General features: G+C 38.5%; 1 protein-coding gene across 2 annotated transcripts in view; it reads right to left on the reverse strand.

Moving 5' to 3' along the window:
* The window catches only part of htr2cl1 (5-hydroxytryptamine (serotonin) receptor 2C, G protein-coupled-like 1), a 163919-nt gene that overhangs the window by 25059 nt on the left and 116490 nt on the right, over positions 1 to 22370 (reverse strand). Inside the window, exon 2 of one of the 2 annotated variants that reach the window (XM_056242058.1) lies at positions 6562 to 6663. The exons of the other annotated variant lie outside the window; for it this stretch is intronic. The gene's annotated coding sequence lies outside the window, so the exon portion shown is untranslated. The remainder of the gene's footprint in view (positions 1 to 6561; positions 6664 to 22370) is intronic. 2 annotated transcript variants of the gene reach the window in all.

Genomic DNA, 22370 nt, shown 5'->3' on the forward strand with positions numbered 1-22370 from the left:
ATGCTCTATTATAAACGATGGCAGTTAAATGGTGCCTGTCAATATCATCTGAATGGGGTGATTAATGAGGGAAGAAAAATGAAATGAATCCTTTTGTAAAGAAGAGTAGAAAAAACAACAATGTCTGGAGTGGAATCCATCGATCAACGTGAAACAGACAGATGGTGCAGAAGATGACAAGTTTCATCTCCCTCTGACTTTCTCTCTTTCTGTGATTTATGGCAGGTATTAATTGCTGTGATAATGGTGCAAGGCTTTGTGTGAGGATGAGACGCTTTCTCATCCCAAGGCGTCACCAAAATGACAATTTTGACCATGCTTCAATATTCGACGCTTTAGGCACCCTTTAGCGTCAGTTACATGACGCGAGCCTATGGCATCATCTTACTGACGCTTTACCTTTAGCGTCAGTTAGATGACGCGGGTAGGTTTAGGTCTGGGGTACACTGTAAAAAATTCACCCGTATATTTACAGTAAAGAACTGGCAGCTGTGGTTCCAGCCCTTTACCGTAATTTTACGGTTTCAACAATGCTGTAATTTTACAGTAAAGTACTGGCAGCTGTGGTTCCAGCCCTTTACCGTAATTTTACGGTTTCAACAATGCTGTAATTTTACAGTAAAGTACTGGCAGCTGTGGTTCCAGCCCTTTACCGTAATTTTACGGTTTCAACAATGCTGTAATTTCACAGTAAAGTACTGGCAGCTGTGGTTCCAGCCCTTTACCGTAATTTTACAGTTTTTAATTTGAAGGCTGTGCTGTAATTTCACAAAGTACTGGCAGCATAAAGTTAGAATATAAATACTGTTTTTTATTTACTCTATTGTCTGATATCTATTAACATCCCTATATGTAGCATAATGTATACAGACATTCCAAACAGACTTTTTACTCAATGGAAAAAATAAAGACAAAATAGATTATGTATTAGTACATTGTTTGCCATTTATTTAAAATAAGTAACAGGTTTTAACAATACATTAACAGTATTTAAGGAAAAAAAGTCACAGAAAATACATTTTAAAATTCAATGAGAGGAACCAGTAGGCAAACACAGAAACATGACAAAGAGGCAAAAAAAACCCCCAAAAAACCCGAACAAACAAAACACTAAAACCAGCCAAAATGTCACATCAGCAACCAGGCCAGAGATTAAGTCTGGGTCTGAGAGGAAAACATTGAGAACCAATGGATGAAAAATCCTTGATAGAAAAAAAAAAAAAAAAAAAAAAACACTGCCAAAATATCCCAAACCTGCTTTTGAATGATCTGGCCTGAGAGGAAGTCCAGATCTGAGAGGACATAATCACGAGAACCAATGGGTGAAGAAATGTAGGAAGAAGCAAAAAACAGCCAATACGTCCCACATCAGCTTTTGACAGATCTGGTCTGAGAGGAAATCCAGGTCTGAGAGTAAAGAAAATCAAGAAAATCTTAGTGCTAAAATAAAGCACATTGCAAAAAGTGATCACATACTCTGCAAAAAGTGATCACATACTCTGCAAACACTTTTAAAAGAAACATAAAATGATCATGTTAATGTACTTAACTAATCTTAATTCTTTTGTCACTTAAAAAACAACACCACGATCGTAACATTAATTCACAAGACCACCGTGGATGAATCAATGTCTTCTAAATCTGAAGCCAAACGATAGATGTGTGTAATAAAAATATTAATCGTTTTAACTCATTTTATTTTTGTGTAAGAAAAACAAAAATAAAATAAATACTAAATGAACTATAAATCATTACTTACGATCTACTGCCATAAGAGTGTTCACCAGGGACATGGTGACGTGACAGAGAATTGTGAAGCTCATGTGTCGGTCATCCTTGCTTCTGTGTTACTTCTGGAATATCAAATGCAAAAATGGTAACGTTACTCCATGATTGTGCACAAAGTTTGCAAGTAAGTTATACATGGCGTGAAACTCACCAAAGATTAGGGCAAACTGTCTCAGTAAAACATTTACAATTTACATCAAGTGAAGGATTCCTAGGAAAAAAGAAGAAAATAATTATTTCGAAATCTTTAACCAAGCAAAGAAAATCGACGTCAGAGTGCGGAGAACATTGAACAGTGAAATGCCTCAGCTGTTGATAACTGTCTGTCTGCAAAAACGTGTTTCGCGCCGCAAAGAATATCCGTCTCTGCCTTGTCTTTCAAACACAACCTCTTTGACTTAATACTATAACGTTAGGCCTAACTTACATGTGAATCTCACAAAAACGCAGGTACTTGCATCACTAAATCGAAAAAAAAAAAACATATCTAATTTGCTTTGGGAATTTTAATATTATTTGCATGGAAACTAAACAAATTGACCACTACATTTTAATTACAACATTGGATCTGGATATTTCGAGTTGTTTTGTAATTATTCTCCATCTTATGTGCATGATATTATGCGAATTGATGTATCTGGTAAGATTCGCATCGTGTAACGTTACTGAATCACAAATTCATATAAATCGTTAGGCTACTACAAAAGAAAGCCCAACTAATTTCTAAATGGTAACAACTTTAGCCAAGCAAAGAATTCGCAGTAATAATCGCATAGATTTACGTTAGTAATCGGAGCTCAGAGAGCATTCATTAGCAGCTAGGCGAAATGTCTCAACCGTCGAGCTCTGTCTTCAAAACGCGATTCGCGCTCAGTAAGCAGTTAAAAAAAAATACCTCATGAAAAAGGCGATTTTACAGGTACTCTGGAGCAACACAATAGAATAACAGCAAAGAAATAAACTTACCTTGAACAGTGGCCTTCTTTAAGACAGCAGGAGTGTTGCGAAACCATTTTGTTCTTTGACTTTCTGTTCGAAAAAAGACCGCGTTGAAGATGCCCCGCCCACACGTGCTATTTTTTACAGTCCAAGACTGTTTTTTCCAGGAACAAATTGGTTTACACATAAATGCTGTAAATTTACAGCAAGCAATTAATTTATGGAACATAGACTGTAAATTTACAGGATAAAACTGTTTATTGAAATAACAGTATTTTACTGTTGGAAATTGGCTGTATTTTTACAGCAATTTTTAACAGTGTAGGGTTAGGATTAGATAGCGTCATCTAACTGACGTTAAAGGTAAAGCGTCAGTAAGATGACGCCCTAGGATCGCGTCATGTAACTGACGCTAAAGGGTGCCTAAAGCGTCGAATATTGAAGCATGGTCAAAATGATTCCCAAGGCGTCAGTTTCATGACGCCTTGGGATGAGAATGGGCTGGGATGAGAGAGAGAACGAAAGGTGTATCTAGCACAGAAAATGTTGAGGGGTGTATGGGTCGCCGACCCTCCATATGCGGACCCTCATATGAAAAATAAATAAATAAAAATAACTTACTGAGGGCTCCTGTTCTGTTTTTTATATGTCATCCGACAAATCCTGTGTTTTTTGACATTCAGGCCACTTAAACCATAATTATGTCGCAAGTTTGTGAGTGTGTACTTGCTGAGGAATGTTGTGAGAGACTGCTAATTAGGATTTGTTTGTTTGTTTGTAAACTTTACTTGCTAAAAAAATCCAACGGCTTTCATTGCCCACACACATACACAGTGAATAAATAAATAAATAAATAAACAAACAAGCAAACAAATAAATGGATAAGAAACTGCTTTAGTGCTGAAGGTCCTACATCTCTTTGAGTTCTTTCACTAAACTAGCCACTTGAAAGGATATATAATAGTTGACACAGTTTGTGTGTTCTGCCTCATTTCTAGCACGTAAACAAGGCTGCTTTTGACTTGACCATTCAGCTCTAAAGAAAACCTCATGCTTGCAGCTGTTCCTCTGGCTCGGTGAAAAAAAAAGGTGGAAAAAGCTGCTAATTCTTCAACTGAATTTACAGGCGAGCCAAATGTCACTAAATTCAACACTGTTCCGCGCAATTGCGGCCCTTCACTGTTAAGACTAAAGCTTAATCTGCCTCTTGGTTACACAGTCACACATCCACCTGTGTGTCAAGGTACTGTATGGATTTTGGCTTTGTGGAATTGAAGTACTGAGAGAGGGAGTGAGTCTTTCTTTCTTTTGTTTATTGTCTTTTTGCTCTATAAACAAACAAGACAACAAGCAGGAGTGGCAAGTGCTCATTTTGAAAAACTTTCTAATGGTGTGTCCTAACAGGGTCCCTGAGACTGTTTGCAGGGCTTGTGTCATTCTGCCGTCCTCTTCACCTCTTTGAACCTCCCTCTGGGCTTTTTCTCTGAGTGTTTGCTCTCAGGAAGTCCCTGGCTTCATGCATTCAACCTGAGGTGAGCGTCGTTCTCACTTCATAGTTTCCATGATGTCTGTCAAGGGAGTACTGAATGTACTGCCACATTAGGATTAAAAGAGAATGGAAGAATGAAGAACATTAAGATAGCTTTGTGCGACAGTCTTTTTATTGTTCTTGCTCATCATTATTCAACATGCAGCATTTGCATAAATTCGCTTGTGAAACTGTGCAAAATCCTCACACACTCACTCACTCACTCACTCACTCACTCACTCACTCACTCACTCACTCACTCACTCACTCACTCACTCACTCACTCACTCACTCACTCACTCACTCACTCACTCACTCACTCACTCACTTACTCACTTACTCACTCACTCAATAAACTACACGCTAATTTCTTCAGTCAGGCTTTCATCCATCCATCCATTCACTCATTCGTCACTCCCACATTTACATGCGTACTCATTTACTGGCTCCCTCATTCATTTGCATATTAATTAATTCACGCGTTCTCTTGCTCATTCACTGACTCATTAATTTACCGACTCACTCGATAAACTGCTAATTAATTTCGAATGTCATTAAACCATCCAGTCAGTTGTTTTCTCACTTGCTCCTCAAGTGACATGCTCTCTCTCTCACAATGACTGAATAACTCATTGAATCACTCAGTCGATCATACATTAATTCATTCATGCATTCTCATATTCATTCATTTCAGCCATTTTTTCACTTGTTACTCCATTAACATTCACTGAATTCATTATCCAATAATGGATTAAAAAACTACTGAATTCATTAATTTATTGTAATAATTTTTTTATAATTATTAATGTATCAAATATTAATTAATTTATTATTTAATTAATGAATAAACTTGATAGTCCACTTTCGACATTCTATAAACTATAAATGCAACTGCATGTCAACTAGTTATTAGTAGACTGTCCACTTAAAGGGTTAGTTCATTCAAAAATTAAAATTATCCCATAATTTACTCACCCTCAAGCCATCCTAGGTGTATATGACTTTCTTCTGTCAGCCAATTATAATCGGAGTTATTATCGGACAATATCCTGGCTCTTCCCAGCTTTATAATGGGATCCAATGCATCCATCCATCATAAAAGTAATCCATACGGCTCCAAGGGGTAAATAAAGGCCTTCTGAAACGAAGCGGTGCGTATTTGTTCGAAAAAATATTATAATATTATAATATATATTATAATATTTATAACTTTATGCAACTATAATCACTGGCTTCCCGGAAACGGCCGTATGTGAGTCGAGTTCCAGCAGAAGAGTGATCTCTGACCCGATGTATGACGTAGGATGTAGGAGTATCGTAAGCTTAGGTGAGAGTAGACGCCTCTCACGGTTCAAACAAATTGGGCTGGACAACAAACTCAAGCTCCTCTTATTTTAGGCTTCTAATTTGTGTCCGGTGTTTTGTTTTACTCAATACTCTGCACTTCCGTGTTCATCATTACGTCATGCATCGGGTCAAAGTTCACTCTTCCACCGGAACTAGACTCGCGTTGGAGCTTCAAAAACTCAGGATCTATTCACTCGCATTATAAAGCTTGGAAGAGCCAAGATTTTTTAAATATAACTCTGATTGTGTTTGGCTGAAAGAAGAAAGTCATATACACGGCTTGAAGGTGAGTAAATTATGGGATAATTCGATTTTTTTGGGTGAACTATCCCTTTAACATCTGCTAACACTTTATTTTGATGGTCCCCCAACAGACATTCTATACTGACTAAAGTAACTTTGCGAGTACATGCCAACTTCTACTATAATTCCAATTTATACTAAATTCTACTAATCCTAACCCAAACATAACAGTCTACTAATACTCTAATGAGATGCTAATGAATGAGTGTTAGTTGACATGTAGTTGGAAAGTTACCTATTATGTCAGTAAATGTCTAAAGTGGAAAATCGAAATAAAGTGTAATCTAAACAATTAATTAATACATTCTCTTATTCATTCATTCTTTTACTCACTCTTCACTTTTTGACATTCATCCATTCATTTCACAGACATTTTCTCACTTGCGGCTCCCATTTTACAATAATTTAATCACTCACTGAATTAATTATACATTAATTTAAAAAAATTAATAAATAAATAATTAACTAATTCTCTCATGGATTTTCTTAACTATTTAGTTCCCTCATTCTTGCATTCATCCAGATAATTATTAAGTCACAAGAATTGTCCCCACATCGATTCATCCTATAAAATCATTCTGTGATCAATTTTCTGCTAGCGATTTGAATTAAGGCAGTAGGTTAACGTGTTCCACCCTGTGTTTTATAGTGTTCACCTGAGAGCTCCTTCAGCGTGCTGGACTTCAGAGTGAACTGTCAGGAGCTTATCCACAGTCAGCTGTCAATCAAAGTCTGCTCTCCGACTTGAGTGCCGCCCGCTGTGGGAAAGATACACACTTTATCAGACGCAGCTCTTTTCCACCTTCCTATACTCTTGTTCTAATTCTACACACCCAAACAATGAAGGATCCCTGGCCTACGCTGAATATTCATCCGATATTAATTAGATGCAGAGCGAGTGTCAAGGGGACATAATGAAAGACAAGCAATTAAGGGAAAACGGGAAAGTTAGTGCCACCTTTGCCCCCTCATTAAACGCCTAGGAGCCAATTGCTTTGTCAGCCTATTTCTGATCCACTTCTTTTTGAAATGTGAACCATTAAAGACCAGAAATTATTTGTTAAAATTAAAAGGAGTTCCCTCTTTGTAAGGCTGTGATCATTTATCTTTCAGGACGATTTAACAAGCCTTTGGGGGACAACAGAATTCGAATATCTATGTAAATTAGAATGACTATGTGAAGCCAAAAAAAAAGCTTAGCTGTTGTGTTATAAGGCAATTAAAGTGTGGCTTTAAGTTTTTGTCTGCAGAGAGAACAAGCCCTGCTTTTAGGAATTTAAGATGGAGTCTAACTGAGAGGGGTTCAGAGAGAAAATAAAATAAAAATATATTCATTCACCGAATTACAGAAAAGAACATAGTGTGAATATAACAGTGTTCTGTTTTCAAGCCTGTCTAAAGAAGACAGTTTAGAAGGGAATGCCTTAGTCTCTCTCTCTACTGTTTTTTTTTTCCATCATTCACTCATCTATACCTCCACAGCATATGCACAGGAAAAACAACTCTTAACATTTTTCTGTCACGTGGTCAACTTTTGGAAAAATTAAATTGCTTTTGAATATCAGGCACGTATCAAGCACAAAATGTCCCTCTACTACCTGACATGTCTAGGTATTAAATTATAAGAAACCACTGAAAAAGTAATCCTGAGAAATGACATGGGTTTCTAGGACTTTTCACACGTTAATGAGATAAAAGCTCGTTTTTACCCTAGTGCCAAGCTTATTTAGTGTGAGACTATGTGGAGTATGTAACAAGAGACAACCAATCATAAACCTCCTCAGTGCTTACCTCATCAAATTTTATATATTTTTACAGTCCGAGGGAAGCAGCTAAAAATGCATTGAAGTAATGAGACAGTCTGAGTATTAAAACAGGCATGTCAAGTCAAGTCACCTTCATTTATATAGCGCTTTTAACAATATAGATTGTTTTTTGTTTTTTGCTTATATTTGTCCAATCAATGTTGTTAACATAAAGGGCCCTATTTTAATGATCTAAGCGCATGGCATAAAGCACACGGCGCAAGTGCACTAAGGCCGTGTCCAAATCCACTTTTGCTAGTTAAACGAGGGGAAAAATGGTCGGCATGCCCGGCCATGGTCTTAAAGGGTTGTCCCTATTCTCTTAATGAGTAACGGGTGTGTTTTGGGCGTAACGTGCAATAAACCAATCAGAGTCTCATCTCCTATTCCCTTTAAAAGCCAGTTGCTATTCGACATGGCGGAATTTGCGAGCGGAAAGACCAGCCCGTTCTCATCCTTTGCTGTCATACATGTGACGCTTTGGACATTTCGTCGAAATCTTACGCACATTGCATCCTTTAGCATCAATATGAGACGCAGAACCCAAGGCGTCATACAGGTGACGCTCGTCTAAATCCGACGCACATGGCATCGTTTAGCGTCAATATGAGACGCAGATCCCAAGGCGTCATTACCGTACCCTACCCCAGACCTAAACCTACCCATAACAGTGCATGTTATATTGACGCTAAAGGATGCCATGTGCGTAAGATTTTGACGAAATGTCATATGGCGTCACCTATATGACGCCAAAGGATGAGAATGCGTTGGAAAGACTGAACGCGTCTCCAGAGAGGAAACGGATCAGCTCGTGCGCGAGGTTAAAGCGCGCAAGTAGACTACATCTAACTCGGATTCCACCATATCTTTATGTACACAATACTAATCTTTTACAATGTAATCCTTTTTTTAAATTTTTATATTTGGCATATTTGTGTGCTGCTGCGTCCCTGTGTGTGCTATAAGCAGAGTGTATGCGCGTTGTGCACCCGCCTATAGGCGCATTTTAATAATGAGCCCTTTAAATAATAATAAAAAAAATACTGCACCATTGACTTTAGACCAGGTTTTTGTTGGTCAATGGTGCAGTCTATTTCAGTTGCCTCAGTTGCCAACAACACACCTCGTTTTCAGACCAGAACTGCATGCCCATGGGCAAACAGATGGGTGCAAATGCATTTGCTATTTCAGCTCAGGCTGACATTAGCAAAAAACACTTTCCTTGCGCCTGGTGTATGATAGGGCCCACAATTTTAACCAGCATTTATAGTTGTAACATCTGATCAGATGTTGTAACTCTGTCACTTCCTGGTTCTGCCACATCAGATCCTGTCATGTCATTTCCAGTTCAGCTTGTATTTAAGCCATGTTTTTACACTCCCACATTGCTAAGTATTGCCATTCTACTGCCTTTTCTAAGAGTTCTCCCATACCATTGTTGATGATTACTGTTATGACCATTGTTTTCATTCTTGTGACTTTTGAATTACTAGTATGGATTTGTTTGCCATTGGATGGTTTTGCCTGTATTTCAAAGTGACTGACGTTGAATTCAATGTGTACATTTGGGGTTTCATATCAGTTTCATATCCGACAAGCACATCTATGAAAGCAGATCTTTTTATAGCAGCCAGACAGAAAATTTGCAGCTACTGTAGCAATGCCCTCATGGGTTCGATTCCCAGGAAATCTAATAACTGATCAAATTTATATCTCAGATGCAATGTCAGACAATTTAGATAAAAACATCTGCAAACTTAGATATAAATTGGAAGATGGGGGAATGTTTGGAACATCTGTTTGCAAACGGCCATTACTTTTGCAATGCCATTTGGAGCACAGAAATCACTTAGAGTAGCTTTAACTTCACAATTCACAGATTACAATAAATAAGCAGATTGCCCATAAATCCTTAAAATGTCATTACATTTGACATCAAATATCCTCTAACCTGAAACCCAAACACATCAGAAGCTCTGGGGATATGCTAGAAATGTTATCTCAGAGCTGGCTACAGATGTTTTTATGGAGTGTGTGTGGAATACAGCGAGTTGATTAAAATCCCAGCTCTGATGTAACAGGCGGAGGAAACATGCCTTGCTAACACACATCCATAAAGCACTTACACAATATCCCACAGTTCTGCAGGAGAGAGGCTGTTGGATGTGTGTGAGAAAGAGTTACAAAAAATCTTCAAACAATGCTACACAACTGTATTGTACAGTACATGAGAAAGACTCTTTTATTACAAAGCATAAAGCTAAAGCTGAAAAAAGTCTCAATATGGGGATATCCACAAAAATAAAATTATTACATTTGTATCTAAAAAAAACAAGATAAATATTGTTTTAAAAGCAGTTAAATCATTTTAAAAAAGATTAAAAAAAATGAATGAAAAAATTAAATAAATAAAAAGCTTTTACCTCCAGTCACTCACTCCCTGATTGTTCTCTTTCTCTGGCTAGTTCACAGGTGATTGAAATTTCATTGCATTATTCATAATATTTTTTTTCTGTACCGGATATTTCATAACATACCTAACATGACGCGTGGGTCTTTAACTTTTCTTAATTTTAAATAAAAAGCTTGTATGTATTCTATTTTTCTTTTTACCGGCCAATGATGGTTCTGAAAGAAAATGTGCAAGGTTTGTTAGTAACAAACACAAGTTTCACGCACATGACTGACAGATAAACTGCACACTCTTATTTCAGTGTTTTTGTTATTGTTGTGGTTATTTATATGTATATATAAGGATGTGCAAGCAATAAATGCACATCCTTGAATGAGCGTATTTACTTCAACCTGGTTTTAAACATTAACTATCTGTAATGTCATTTTTTGAGTGTGGAAAAATTCAACAAAACTAAACTAGCCAATCAAATTGATTTTTACCCATCCCCCACCCATGCACGCACATACACACATTTGACTTCTTAATATGTCATGAGTGTACACAGATAGATTAATAATCAATTTAAAATGTATGTAAAAAAAAAATTTATTCAATCTTATGGTATACACGTAGTATGCAAAACCGTACGTCTGCAGGCGCCACTGCTCAGAAGGAAACTAAAACCTGAAATCTTATGCATTATGTAAATCAGCCAACAGTCCCCACTTGGAAAATGTCTTAATAAACACACTAAATAACGACTTAATTAACATCTAAAAGTGCAAAAAGCTTTGTGTGAGGATTAGGTTTAGAGTAAGAGGATAGAAAATGTCATAAGCCATTTAAAACAATAGAAGTCTATAACTGAAAAGCAGTAGTGTGTGTGGTCAGAGGGCTCCTCAAATCTCTCCTACAGCAGACGTTTAGTGATTGATTAGGCCTTCTCATTATCCGGCTCTGTGCTTCATCTCTCAGAAGACATTGGCCAGAATCCACTGATTCACTGAACCAATTTAAGCGAAATCGCTCCTCTGGAGAATATCCTTAAACACCTGTGATTTACTGTGGCGATATGACACATGGGCGATAAGGCATTCATATGGCAGAAATAGAGCTAAATGATGAAATACAGAGTAACAGGACTGGCATAAGGAAGAGAGAGAGAGTAAAGATGTAACAGAGGTAGACAAGATCATAGACAAACAAGGAAATGCTTGTAATGAGTAGGGCTGCCATCCGCTCTAATAAGGAATCATTCCGGACTGAAGGGAACGGACTTGCGTTTCATATTAAATCCATCTAGGATGCATTTTGTCCCTTATTTAAGCGTCTTACACCCAAACAGCTAAAAACACCTCAGGTGAGCTGTTTGAATTGGCTTCTCTCATGGGCATAGCTTCAGGCGTTCACTGTGCTTGTGTCGCACTTAATGTTTGTTTAAATCCGGTCAGTTGTCACAGACGGTTTACTTTAATCTAAAATGGCATATGCGTTATAAATATATGCTGAGTGTGAGAACATCCCTTATTCTCCTCTTCTGAAGTTGACATCTCCAGTAATGAGCGATAAAAGCAGAATTATCTTATGTACATAAAACAATGTGTGTGAGACTGAGAGGTCTGTAGGTTGGGTGTTTGAAGTAGCTAATTAACTACAGAGACAGATATGACCTTTCCCTCAGACTACATCGATTTCCCCTATAGTGGCCAGGACACACACACAAACAAAGCACACAGAGAGATAAATAAGATAGATAGAGAATGGTAGAATTGACAAATAGTGAGAGATAGAATCTTCTGAATGTGTATCCGCAAATACACAATCAGAACAACACACACTTGCTCACATCTTTGATCTGGAGCTGTTTCTTTTATATGATTGTTTCTCCTGAAATACACTTATAAATGTTAGTCAAGGTTTCCTGCATCAAAAACAGGCATAGTTTAATTTTACATTCGTCACAGTGAGAGGTGGAGCGCTGAAATGTGAAACCTATTATAGTCAACGAATCTTGCAACAGGATCCCCTGATGCTTTCTAGAAGACAAATCCTGTTACTATTTGTTGCGCTGCTTGCAAATAGCCATTTCACTAAGCCATTTTATCTTCCCCATCCCTCTGAAATAAAATTATGAATGTCTATATTGTACAAACTATCTAAAAGAGGAAGGATTATACATTTTTCCATGATACAGTGTCTGTAGGGTCTGTGTACCTTCTGGTCATCTGATTTTCTACTTAAAGGGAAATGAAAAACAATTTGATTTTAGTTTTTTTTTTAAAACAGAAAAACAAGAATTAAAAAGGTCAAGGTCAAAGTCATTTTTTATTTATATAGCACCTTTAAGCAACATGAAAGCTGACCAAGGCTTTACAATACAAATAAATAAATCACGCAACTATAATGGTTAAAAATAAATAGAATAAACATCTTTATCCATAAGAAAGACCAACATATAAAAACCCACAATAGCCAAAGAAATTAATCAAAAAACAAGCCCCGAAAAAAGCTAAAAGCTAAAACCTGTGAAAAGAGGTACATTTTCAAGGATGATTTGAAAGCTGGTAGTGAAGCAGGCTGGAAGCAGACAATCTAACAGACTGAGGTAGCGAGATGCACTGCAGCTTTGGGGATAATTGTCATGAAACAGGAGGTGAGACACGGAGATTAACTGAACAGGTTTTTATTCACAGATAGGTTTCGATCTTTTGGATCGTCAAACGGGTAAGTGAAGAGCATAAGTCACACTTAACTGACGATCCCGGACAACGGGATCTAAGAGATCTCCAGGGGGAGTAGGGACAAATAAGATCTGTAATGTAAGCTGGAGCCAGGCCAAGCAAGGCTTTAAATTCAAAAGTTAAAACCTAATAATAAATAATAAATTTTCTAAATCTAAGTGTAAATGTAACCTATAAGATAGGGGGGATGTGCTCCCTCTTCTATTCCCCCCTCAAGAAACGAACTTTGCAAACGTGAAAGGCAAAACTGGTTGACAGATGTTTTTTTTGTAATTTTGGTTCAGGAGTAAAAAAATAGTTTATACAATAATATTTGTTTTTCATTTAATTAATTCCCTTTTTAAGTAGAAAATCAAATGACCAGGAAGTACACGGACCATATGGTAAGAATGTAATGTAATGTAATATAATATATGCTGCCTTCAAGTGCACCTGGGAAACTTGCACCTCCGAGTTGGGCATTAAAATAACTTGCAAAATCATTCATTATAATTTTCTACAGACTTGCTTTGCACTCATTGATCTCTATATAGATAACATGTATATTATATGATGTTATCTATTATAGATCAGTGTTTCCACAATGTTTCAAATCAACATTTCCAACGTCACAACTTGGCAACTTGTGTATTATCTAGAATCCCAAGTTAGTTACCCATACGTAAATACAATATAACTTCACTTAGTCATTCATGTGCTCTGAATTTTTTTTCCCACTTGAATGTCACATTAGTATCCAATGACAATATAAATTAATCCAACAGAATTAATGTAACCAATTGGCTTTTAGTACTCACATATTTTTTTTAATGGAAATCGCCTGAGACATCATGAGATTTCAATTGATTTCAATAAAAATGAAGTTTAGTTGCACACCTTAAAGCATAAAGAAGAATAAAAAACACAGTTCCATGCAACACTGCGAAAAAATAATTAAAAAGCACAAGGCATTTAAGAATACAAGGACATTTCCAAGTCATTAAGTATTCCTTAGAGAACAGATGAGTCAGTAATTAAGAAATGGGAACATTATGGCACAGCTGCAAATCCTAAAGCAGCCCTCAAAACCTGACTGAAGAAAATTAGACTAAACACTATTCATTTTTTTTTATTTTTTTATTAGCGCTTCTCTGATGACACGTCAGCAATTCTTCACTGTGACCAAGAAGGATGCTAAATTAGCAATTTTTTTAATTTGTTTGGCTGAAATATTGAGAGGTGGCTCATTGCTGAAGAACTACAACTGGCTTAATTTATCAACTGAGAACACAACACCCTGAACAGCATACCGATAGTTACCCACATTGAATTACCCAAAACTCATTTTGGTGCATCACTACTAAACATCATATTTGTCATAAGCATGGCATCAAACCAAATACTGTGCAACGTTATTTAAAGGAAACATAATGTCTCTACTGTGAATCATGGTGTCGGAAGCAACATGCTGTGAGGAGGTTTCCTGCAGCAGCCCTGGAAGGCTTGTGAACGCAGTTACAACACGGAAATCCTGGAGGAAAACCTCATGGAGTCTAAGACACCTGCAACGTGAGAGAACATTTGTTTGCAGAGGCCAAATCTAAAGCTACGCGGGAATTACTTAAAAACAATGTTCCCAATCTCCCCTCTGCTTTAATGCTTGCACTACCGGAGATCATCCGAAATTAATTTTAAGAAAATCCTTAGTATTTATTAGGTTTAACGGTACGTGTCCCGTCAATCGCTCACGTCACTCTTGTGACAGCTCTTCAAGCATCCCTGCACTACCTCAGCCCCAACCGTTATTTTAATGCCTTCACTTTATATTAACATTAATCCATTAATTAGTTCAGCTAGGCGGGGGCTTAGCACTTATGCTCAAGCCCCTCCTTTACGCAAAACAAACCAAATCTCTTTACTTTTATGGCTTTTTAAGAATTAAGATGGATGTGAACTTGTGAAATCTTATTAAATTCTGCACATTTGTGACAGAAGCCTCAGTCCTCTGGGTCTACAGCAGGGTTTCCCAAATGGGGCTTCGTGAGTTAACTGCAGCGGGTTTTACATGCATTTTGGGGATGCAATGTGCACTTGATTCACTTTATTTACATTTGCATAATTTCTAACATTTCTGTGGACAGAAGTTTGAAGAATTTCACCAGTATTCTGACAAAATAAATGTTCGCGGATTAAAAAAGTAAAAAGCTTGTGGGTTTGAACATTTGAAAGTGAAGAATTTAAGACACAAATATTGGTAGCCTGTAGTGTAAAATAATAGTTTTTTTTACAATGCAGTAATATATTTGTCTTTATTTTTTAATAATTACAGTTAAAAGTACTGCTACTACTACTAATTATACTTATCACTGTAAAGCTTCTTTGAAGCAATCTGTAATAAACACTATACAAATAAAGGTGACTTGACTTGACTACTACTACTAATAATAATAAAGACTCTGAAAGAAGTGGTTTCAGCAGCAGCAGTATGAAACATTTTCATGACATGAAATGTAATTTTGATGTCATATGCCAAAATAGTTGCAATATTTTTTTTGTCCAAGCTGTGCAGCCCTATGAATAATTTAAAAATAAAAACAATCAAAATAAAACACTTACTGAAAAACATATTAAATATTTGATCTGTTTACCTTGCATGTCCTTTAACCATAAACCAACATTAGAGAACAGTAAATATGCAAATGTGTTGTCAAATTATTGAAATATTAACTTAAAATCTCAGGGGGTACTTAAAGTAAATTAAATATAAAGTAAAGTAAATATTTTGCATCTAAGGGGTTGGGCTGACAAAAAAATAAAAGAGACAGTAAACTGTAAAGTACCATGCCGCAGTCTAAAAGCAGCTGTTTTGTGACTGTGTGTGACCCGGGTCCACATACCCCGTCACCCAGTTGTGTGTTCTGTTTGCCGGGGCTTCTGGGTTCAGTTGAGCACTGGTGGAGGAGAGAATGCAGTAACCTGCAGTGTTCTTATCTCAAGCTGAGCCCTCCGTTAAGTGTGTGTGTTTCAAGAGGAGTCCTCTGTTAATCTACTGCAAGAGTGTGTGACTGTGATTGTGATGACTGTGAGTGAGTGTAGCATGCTGTGAATCACAGATGTGACTGCATGTGTTGCCCTCCCTCTTTCAAGCGCGCGCGTGCGCGCACACACACACACACACACACACACACACACACACACACACACACACACACACACACACACACACACACACACACACACACACACACACACACACACACACACACACACACACACACACACACACACACACACACACACACACACACACACACAGAGAGAGATGTGTTTTGTCTGACTCATCTGTAGTCATGTAAATAGTCATGTGTGAAGACTTAAGACCAGAGCTTAGCTGTGCCCACCAACCTGACCTTTCTTTAGCCTACTGTGCATTTAAAGAGGCAAATATATGCACAGATGTGTGCTCTTTTTACAACACAAAAGGGATGATATTGTCCCTCTTTTTCTCTTATTCTAAACTAATTCCATTCCAAAAACATGGAGTTTGTCTGTGAATTTGGACCTTTAAACGCACACACAGAGGCACTAAACCCTCCCTTCAGCATAGTTACATCAAGTACTGTATGTTGAAGTTTGGATACCTATATGGTGTTTTGAAATTGATTAACATCCTGCTTTTCTTTTTCACTCTCATGTACAGTCATCGGCATAAATTCTAGTCCGCTTATTCAGACTATTTAGACAGCCCACTTAGACATGTAAAGTGACCAACTACTCCATTTTGTTTTTACATGCCATTTAAGAGTGCAGGGTTTATCTAAAATAGTTTTATCGACCCCATACTTTGTAAAAATAATATCTTCTTAGAAATATATTTAACAAACAAATAAATACATAAATACCATGCACCCCTGGACCCCAGTTTGAGACCCTCTGTATTAGTTCATACTGTACGTCAGTGCCAAAACTCTGATCTATTTAAAAAGTAAAGTGTGTCCAGACTACCCTCTTTCACTAATGTCTGAATTTGTGCTGTTAGTAAAGTGATTTGTCTTCACTTTTCAGTTGTCTATGTTGGACACATCCATTTCCTGGCCTCTCTGGAGTGTTAATGCAGACAGGAGCGCCTCTTTCCTTTTAAGTGGTTTGTTGTTCTAAGTGATTTGATTTGTTGTTCCATTACTCTCCCCCACTATGTCTGTCTACGAATCCTTTGTCTTGTTCCGTCTCCCGTATCTATTTATCTCTCCATTTGTCACCAAACTCTTCCTTTTATCTTCCTGGAGATCATTCTATCCTGCAGTCTCTTAATCTTTAACCACCCATCCATCCATCCATCCATCCATCCATCCATCCATCCATCCATCCATCCATCCATCCATCCATCCATCCATCCATCCATCCATCCATCCATCCATCCATTTCTCTCCATCTCAATAGTACATTGCTCTTGTGAGTCAGGTTGGCCAATAGTCTGTAGGTTGACAGGTGTAATTTCCAGAGGAATGAGGCCGCCAGAGAGACACGTGCAGAGAGGTGTCAAATTCTTCTGTCCATCACCCTTTCTTTCGCAGAAATTTTCATTCATTCATTCAGCTCCAAAAGATTTCTGATCTGTCTGTGTCAAATTTAGAGTGGTGCGCTACATAACGAAAAGGCAGAGAATACAGCAGCTTTTTTCGCCCCCTGGGGTAAAATTGCCCTTTGAAATGGAAATCTGCAATTCATAGATACCAGCAAGAACAAACACCAGAACATTACCAAAAAGGAGAAATTTCACAACAATAGGATTACACACAAGAGAAAGAGAGAAAAAATACTTTTGAACAACCATGGTTTAGTCTTTGTTATTGAGGCATTATAATCATCAAGCTTCACCATAACTAGTGTAAGAGATTTGAACAACCCCCCTAAATTTGCCACGTAACTCATCCTGCACTTTTTGTGCTATAGACATGAATAGAATGAATGAGGCATGTATATAGCGCTTTCATATGCACTACTGTACACCCAAAGCGCTTTACAATCATGTCGGGATCTCTCCTCAACCACCACTTGGATGAAGCGACGGCAGCCACAGTACAAAGGCGCCAGTGCGCTCACCACAGACCAGCTAGTGGAGAGGAGAGAGAGAGAGTGATAGAGCCAATTCAATGGATGGGGATTATTAGGAGACCATGATTGGCAAAGGTGATATGAATGACAGCTCACATTAGGAGCAGACTGTCAGGATTATGTTTTGTTTAGTTGTCTTTTCGTTCCTATGTGTTTGTTTTTTGTGCTTCAGTTCAATTTAGCCTTGATTGCTTTCTAGTTTTGTCTCCTTTGTAATCGATTACATTCAGCAGTCTATCATTATGTTTTTCCCTGTGTATTTGTACTCCCTGTTTTGATCAGTTCTTTGTCAGTTCTCGTCCTAGTTTGTGTTATAATGTTAAAGTATTCTCTGCGTATTCTGTGCATATTCTCCTAGTTTATTAAAATAAGTTATTGTGAGAGATTCTGTGTCATGCATTTATTCAATACCCCCATGTATGTGACACAGAAATTGTACTGGTTTTAAAATGTTTTATTTTTTTAATCTATAAAAAATAGATAAATATTTATATATTCATTATTTAATTGATCCCCAGGTATGGATTAATTGCCATTTTCATTATTGTTTTTGAAAAAAAATCAATTCATCACATTTGTGATAAGTCTACTATTACTTTAGAAATGTTCATAAAGACCATTTTTAGTAGTTTTTTTTATTATGATTCTATAAAAAAGCTTATGAAAAATTTACTTTATGATTTTAAAAAAAATGTGCATATATATCGACTCTGGGAATAACCTCCAATTTCTTAGCAAGAGGTCATCAAGTTTAGCAAACGTTTTCATTCACAAATCCAGTTGTTATCATCATCTCTGTCATTACTCTGGTGAAAAATCCAGCATAAACCAGCATGAATTCCATGTTGGACAGGCTGGTTTATGCTGGTCTAGCTGGTGGACCAGCAGTCATGCTGCTCTCAAGCAAAACTTCCAATGCTGGGGACCAGCAAACCAGCAACCATCCTCCCGTGTTTGTCCCAGCATGCAAAACAAACCTTATACTGGTCACCAGCAATCAGAAATCTCTCTTTCTGAAACACTGTCTTCTAATATGAAACTATCTTCTCTTACAACTCCTTTCATGTGTAATCAAACACTATCTGCTCTCCTCCTCTTCACTTCTTCCACGACTCTGTCCATTTAAGAACAATCTCTTGAACTCAGACAAATATCTCACGATCCTCTCTTTCGTTCTCCTCTTCCTCAAGGTTCCTCTCAAGGTGAAGAGTACCACTTCTCTTCCATCAACTGCAATCCTAAACTTTGTAATCAGCCTCAGATCGTGTGTGCGTGTGTGTGTGTGTGTGTGTGTGTGTGTGTCTGTATGGGTCCAGTTTACTCTACAATGTGGGGGCCATAAACTATACCTTCAAGGAAAACGTCTTTAAAATATACTAAATATTAACTCAAAGAAAATGTAAAAACTTAAAAAGCTTGTGAGGTTTTTATATTTAGTTGTATGTGACAGAACACATCATAATCACAATAGAATCAATAAAGTCCCCACTATAGTAGAAACAAATCTTTTTGAGATGCATGGCACAATCACAGCATGTTGGTATGCCTTTAAGAACATGTGTGTTTGTTTGTGCAATAGTGTGTTTGTGCATGTGGGTGTGGTTTCATGTCCTTCACAGCTACAGTATCTCAAGAGTCACAGCACACTACAGTAATTACAAGGTGTCTAAGACTCAACTCTAGCTCAATATTATTTTCCTCCAGAAAAGCCTACACAGACACACACATCGACATTAACTAAACCCACACTGTTGGTCAATACCAAAGCATATACACCATCAGAGTCAGTCATATTACAAATATCACACTCTATCACACAAATCGCAAACACACACACAAAAAAAAAAAAGGGGGGTCAAATAGACAGCCAGGCTTTAGTAATCAGAGAGCACGGTTAAGAAAATCAGCAGCCGGGGCCCTGCTGTGTGAGATAGGACCCGATATCGATCTGTGCTATCATTTCCTTTCAGCCAGTAAGCTACAGAAAAAAAACAAAAACACCTTGGTTAAGAATATATATCCAACTTCTTAAATGTAAAGGTATCAGCAGGGTTATGCCAATGTACAATTCATGTCATTTTAACCACCGACACCTTGGAAGATGAATAATTTACAGATGTTTTTATTTTCTCTGACAGCTGGTTAGAGACAGGTCCATGCAGACTTAAATCACGCAATACCCATACTTCTTTACTGTCAGGGTCCAGAGAGATGAGAAATTCATATAATTTCAGAGATAATCTGCCATAATCTGTGTGTGTGTGTGTGTGTGTGTGTGTGGGGGGGGGGGGGGGGGGGGGGGGTCTGTAGAAAGGTCTGTAGTTAAAACAAGCTCAAAATATTTTCCCATTTTATTAAAATACATAAGTAATACCCTCTGTATTTTTTTACAGAGGTTGCTAGCGTGTGGCTAAATGCGACTACAGAGGTTGTTGGGGACATTAAACATCATCACACTGAACAGGTAAACTCATACTCACTAATCCGCTATAATCATGCTCTTGCAATCTAACTTAAACTTTCAGGGGAAATGTTTTGAGACTGAAAGAGTTGTCGAAAGCTTAGCATTATGCGCCCGTGAGTAGTTTGTTTATACCCTATGTTTAGGTTTTTACTTCTGCCGATTGTATTTAGGCTTCACAATTAATTAAAGTTGTGCTTATTTGTGAATATTATCATGATGAACAAAATGTGTTGGAATCAAAAACGTTTGGTGTTCACAAAGCTTATTTTCTGCAATAATCCAAAAGCCAATGGAAGAATCCTATTGGGTTTTTGACAAGGGAACCAGGGTGATGCTAACTTCCAGTTTGGCCTACAAAATATGTCATCACTGCAGTACTCTATTTCTGCACCACTAGCATCACAGAATTGCAAAAAAATATTTTTTTAAACAGGTTTCATGAACACTCCTACCACCTTCCATTGTTCAACAAACAGATAGACTCACCCAAAACTTGCGGTTGAGACAATATTGCTAAGCTAGGCTGTTTGGGATGTTCGAATATCTGTAAACAGAGCATTGGCTATAAATATCAAATTGTGGAGGAAAAATATTTAAACACTGAACATTAAAATTACACACATCACCTTTAATGTTTACTCTGATGACATTATTTAAGAGCTGTATTCTATTTGGACTGCTCATTAGGCTAATAGCGAACCTCTTGTCATCGGTAAGAAAACGTCCTCGGGTTACGACTGTAACCCTTGTTCCCTGAGAAGGGAACGAGAACTGCGTCGAATGACACTTTGGGGGAACGCCCCTCAGCGTAGCGCCTCTGAAGCATGAATGAAAATGTGTGACGACACATAGGCGGAACTATAAAGGGACGCCGGCAACATAAAATGTCAGCCTCTGTGATGAAGCAAGCGCTCCCAGGCAGGGGAAGGCGTGGCCAAGGGACGCAGTTCTCGTTCCCTTCTCAGGGAACAAGGGTTACAGTCGTAACCCGAGGACGTTCCCTTTCGAGGGAACTCCAACTGCGTCGAATGACACTTTGGGGGAACGAGTGCCCACTACGCCACAACGTGCCCTGCCTGCCCTAGTGTGAAGCTGCTCACAGGCACACTTAGGACGAGAGCACAAGAGAGCCGGGTGTTGACGGAATGTCCAGACTATAAAACCTAATAAAGGTATGAGGGGTGGCCCATCCTGCTGCATCGCAGACCTCCTGGATGGGGGCCCCCGCGAGAAGGGCTCTAGAGGACGCCATGCCTCTGGTGGAATGAGCCCTCACGGCCAAAGTTGAAGGCATACCGCGCACCTGGTAGGCCGTGGAAATCGCATGGACAATCCAGTTGCTGATGGTCTGTTTTGAAGCGGGAAGCCCCTTCCTGGGCGACCCGAAACACACCAGCAACTGGTCCGACTTCCGCCATGAAGAGGACCTCTGAATGTAAATACTTAGTGCTCTGACAGGGCAGAGCATGTGAAGTCTCTCTTCATCCGCCGTCACGTGAGGTGGAGGATGAAAAGCCTGCAGAACCGTAGGCCGTGCCGCACTGGACGGCACCTTAGGCAGATAGCCGGGCCTAGGGTGGAGGATGGCCTTAATGTTGCCTGGAGCAAACTCCAGGCACTCGTTAGATATGGAGAGCGCCTGGAGATCTCCTACCCTCCTCAGAGAAGTAATGGCCAACAGAAAAGCGACCTTCAGCGACAGGTTCTTGGCCTCAGCCGACTCCAGCGGTTCGAAGGGGGCCTCAGCCAACCCTTCAAGAACCACTGCCAGGTCCCATGTGGGAACCCTGGTACGAGCCGCAGGTCTCATCCTCCATGCCCCACGGAGGAAACGTACGACCAACTGGTGTCTCCCCAGAGGCCCATCACTCAGAGGAGCGTGGAAAGCCGCAATGGCAGCCACGTACACCTTGAGTGTGAACGGGGTAAGACCAGTGGAGAAGCGATCTTGGAGGAACTCCAGCAC

The sequence above is a fragment of the Rhinichthys klamathensis genome, unplaced genomic scaffold, assembly GCF_029890125.1.
Source record: "Rhinichthys klamathensis goyatoka isolate OS25496 unplaced genomic scaffold, OSU_Roscu_1.1 h1tg000692l_1, whole genome shotgun sequence".
Lineage (NCBI taxonomy): Eukaryota > Metazoa > Chordata > Actinopteri > Cypriniformes > Leuciscidae > Rhinichthys > Rhinichthys klamathensis.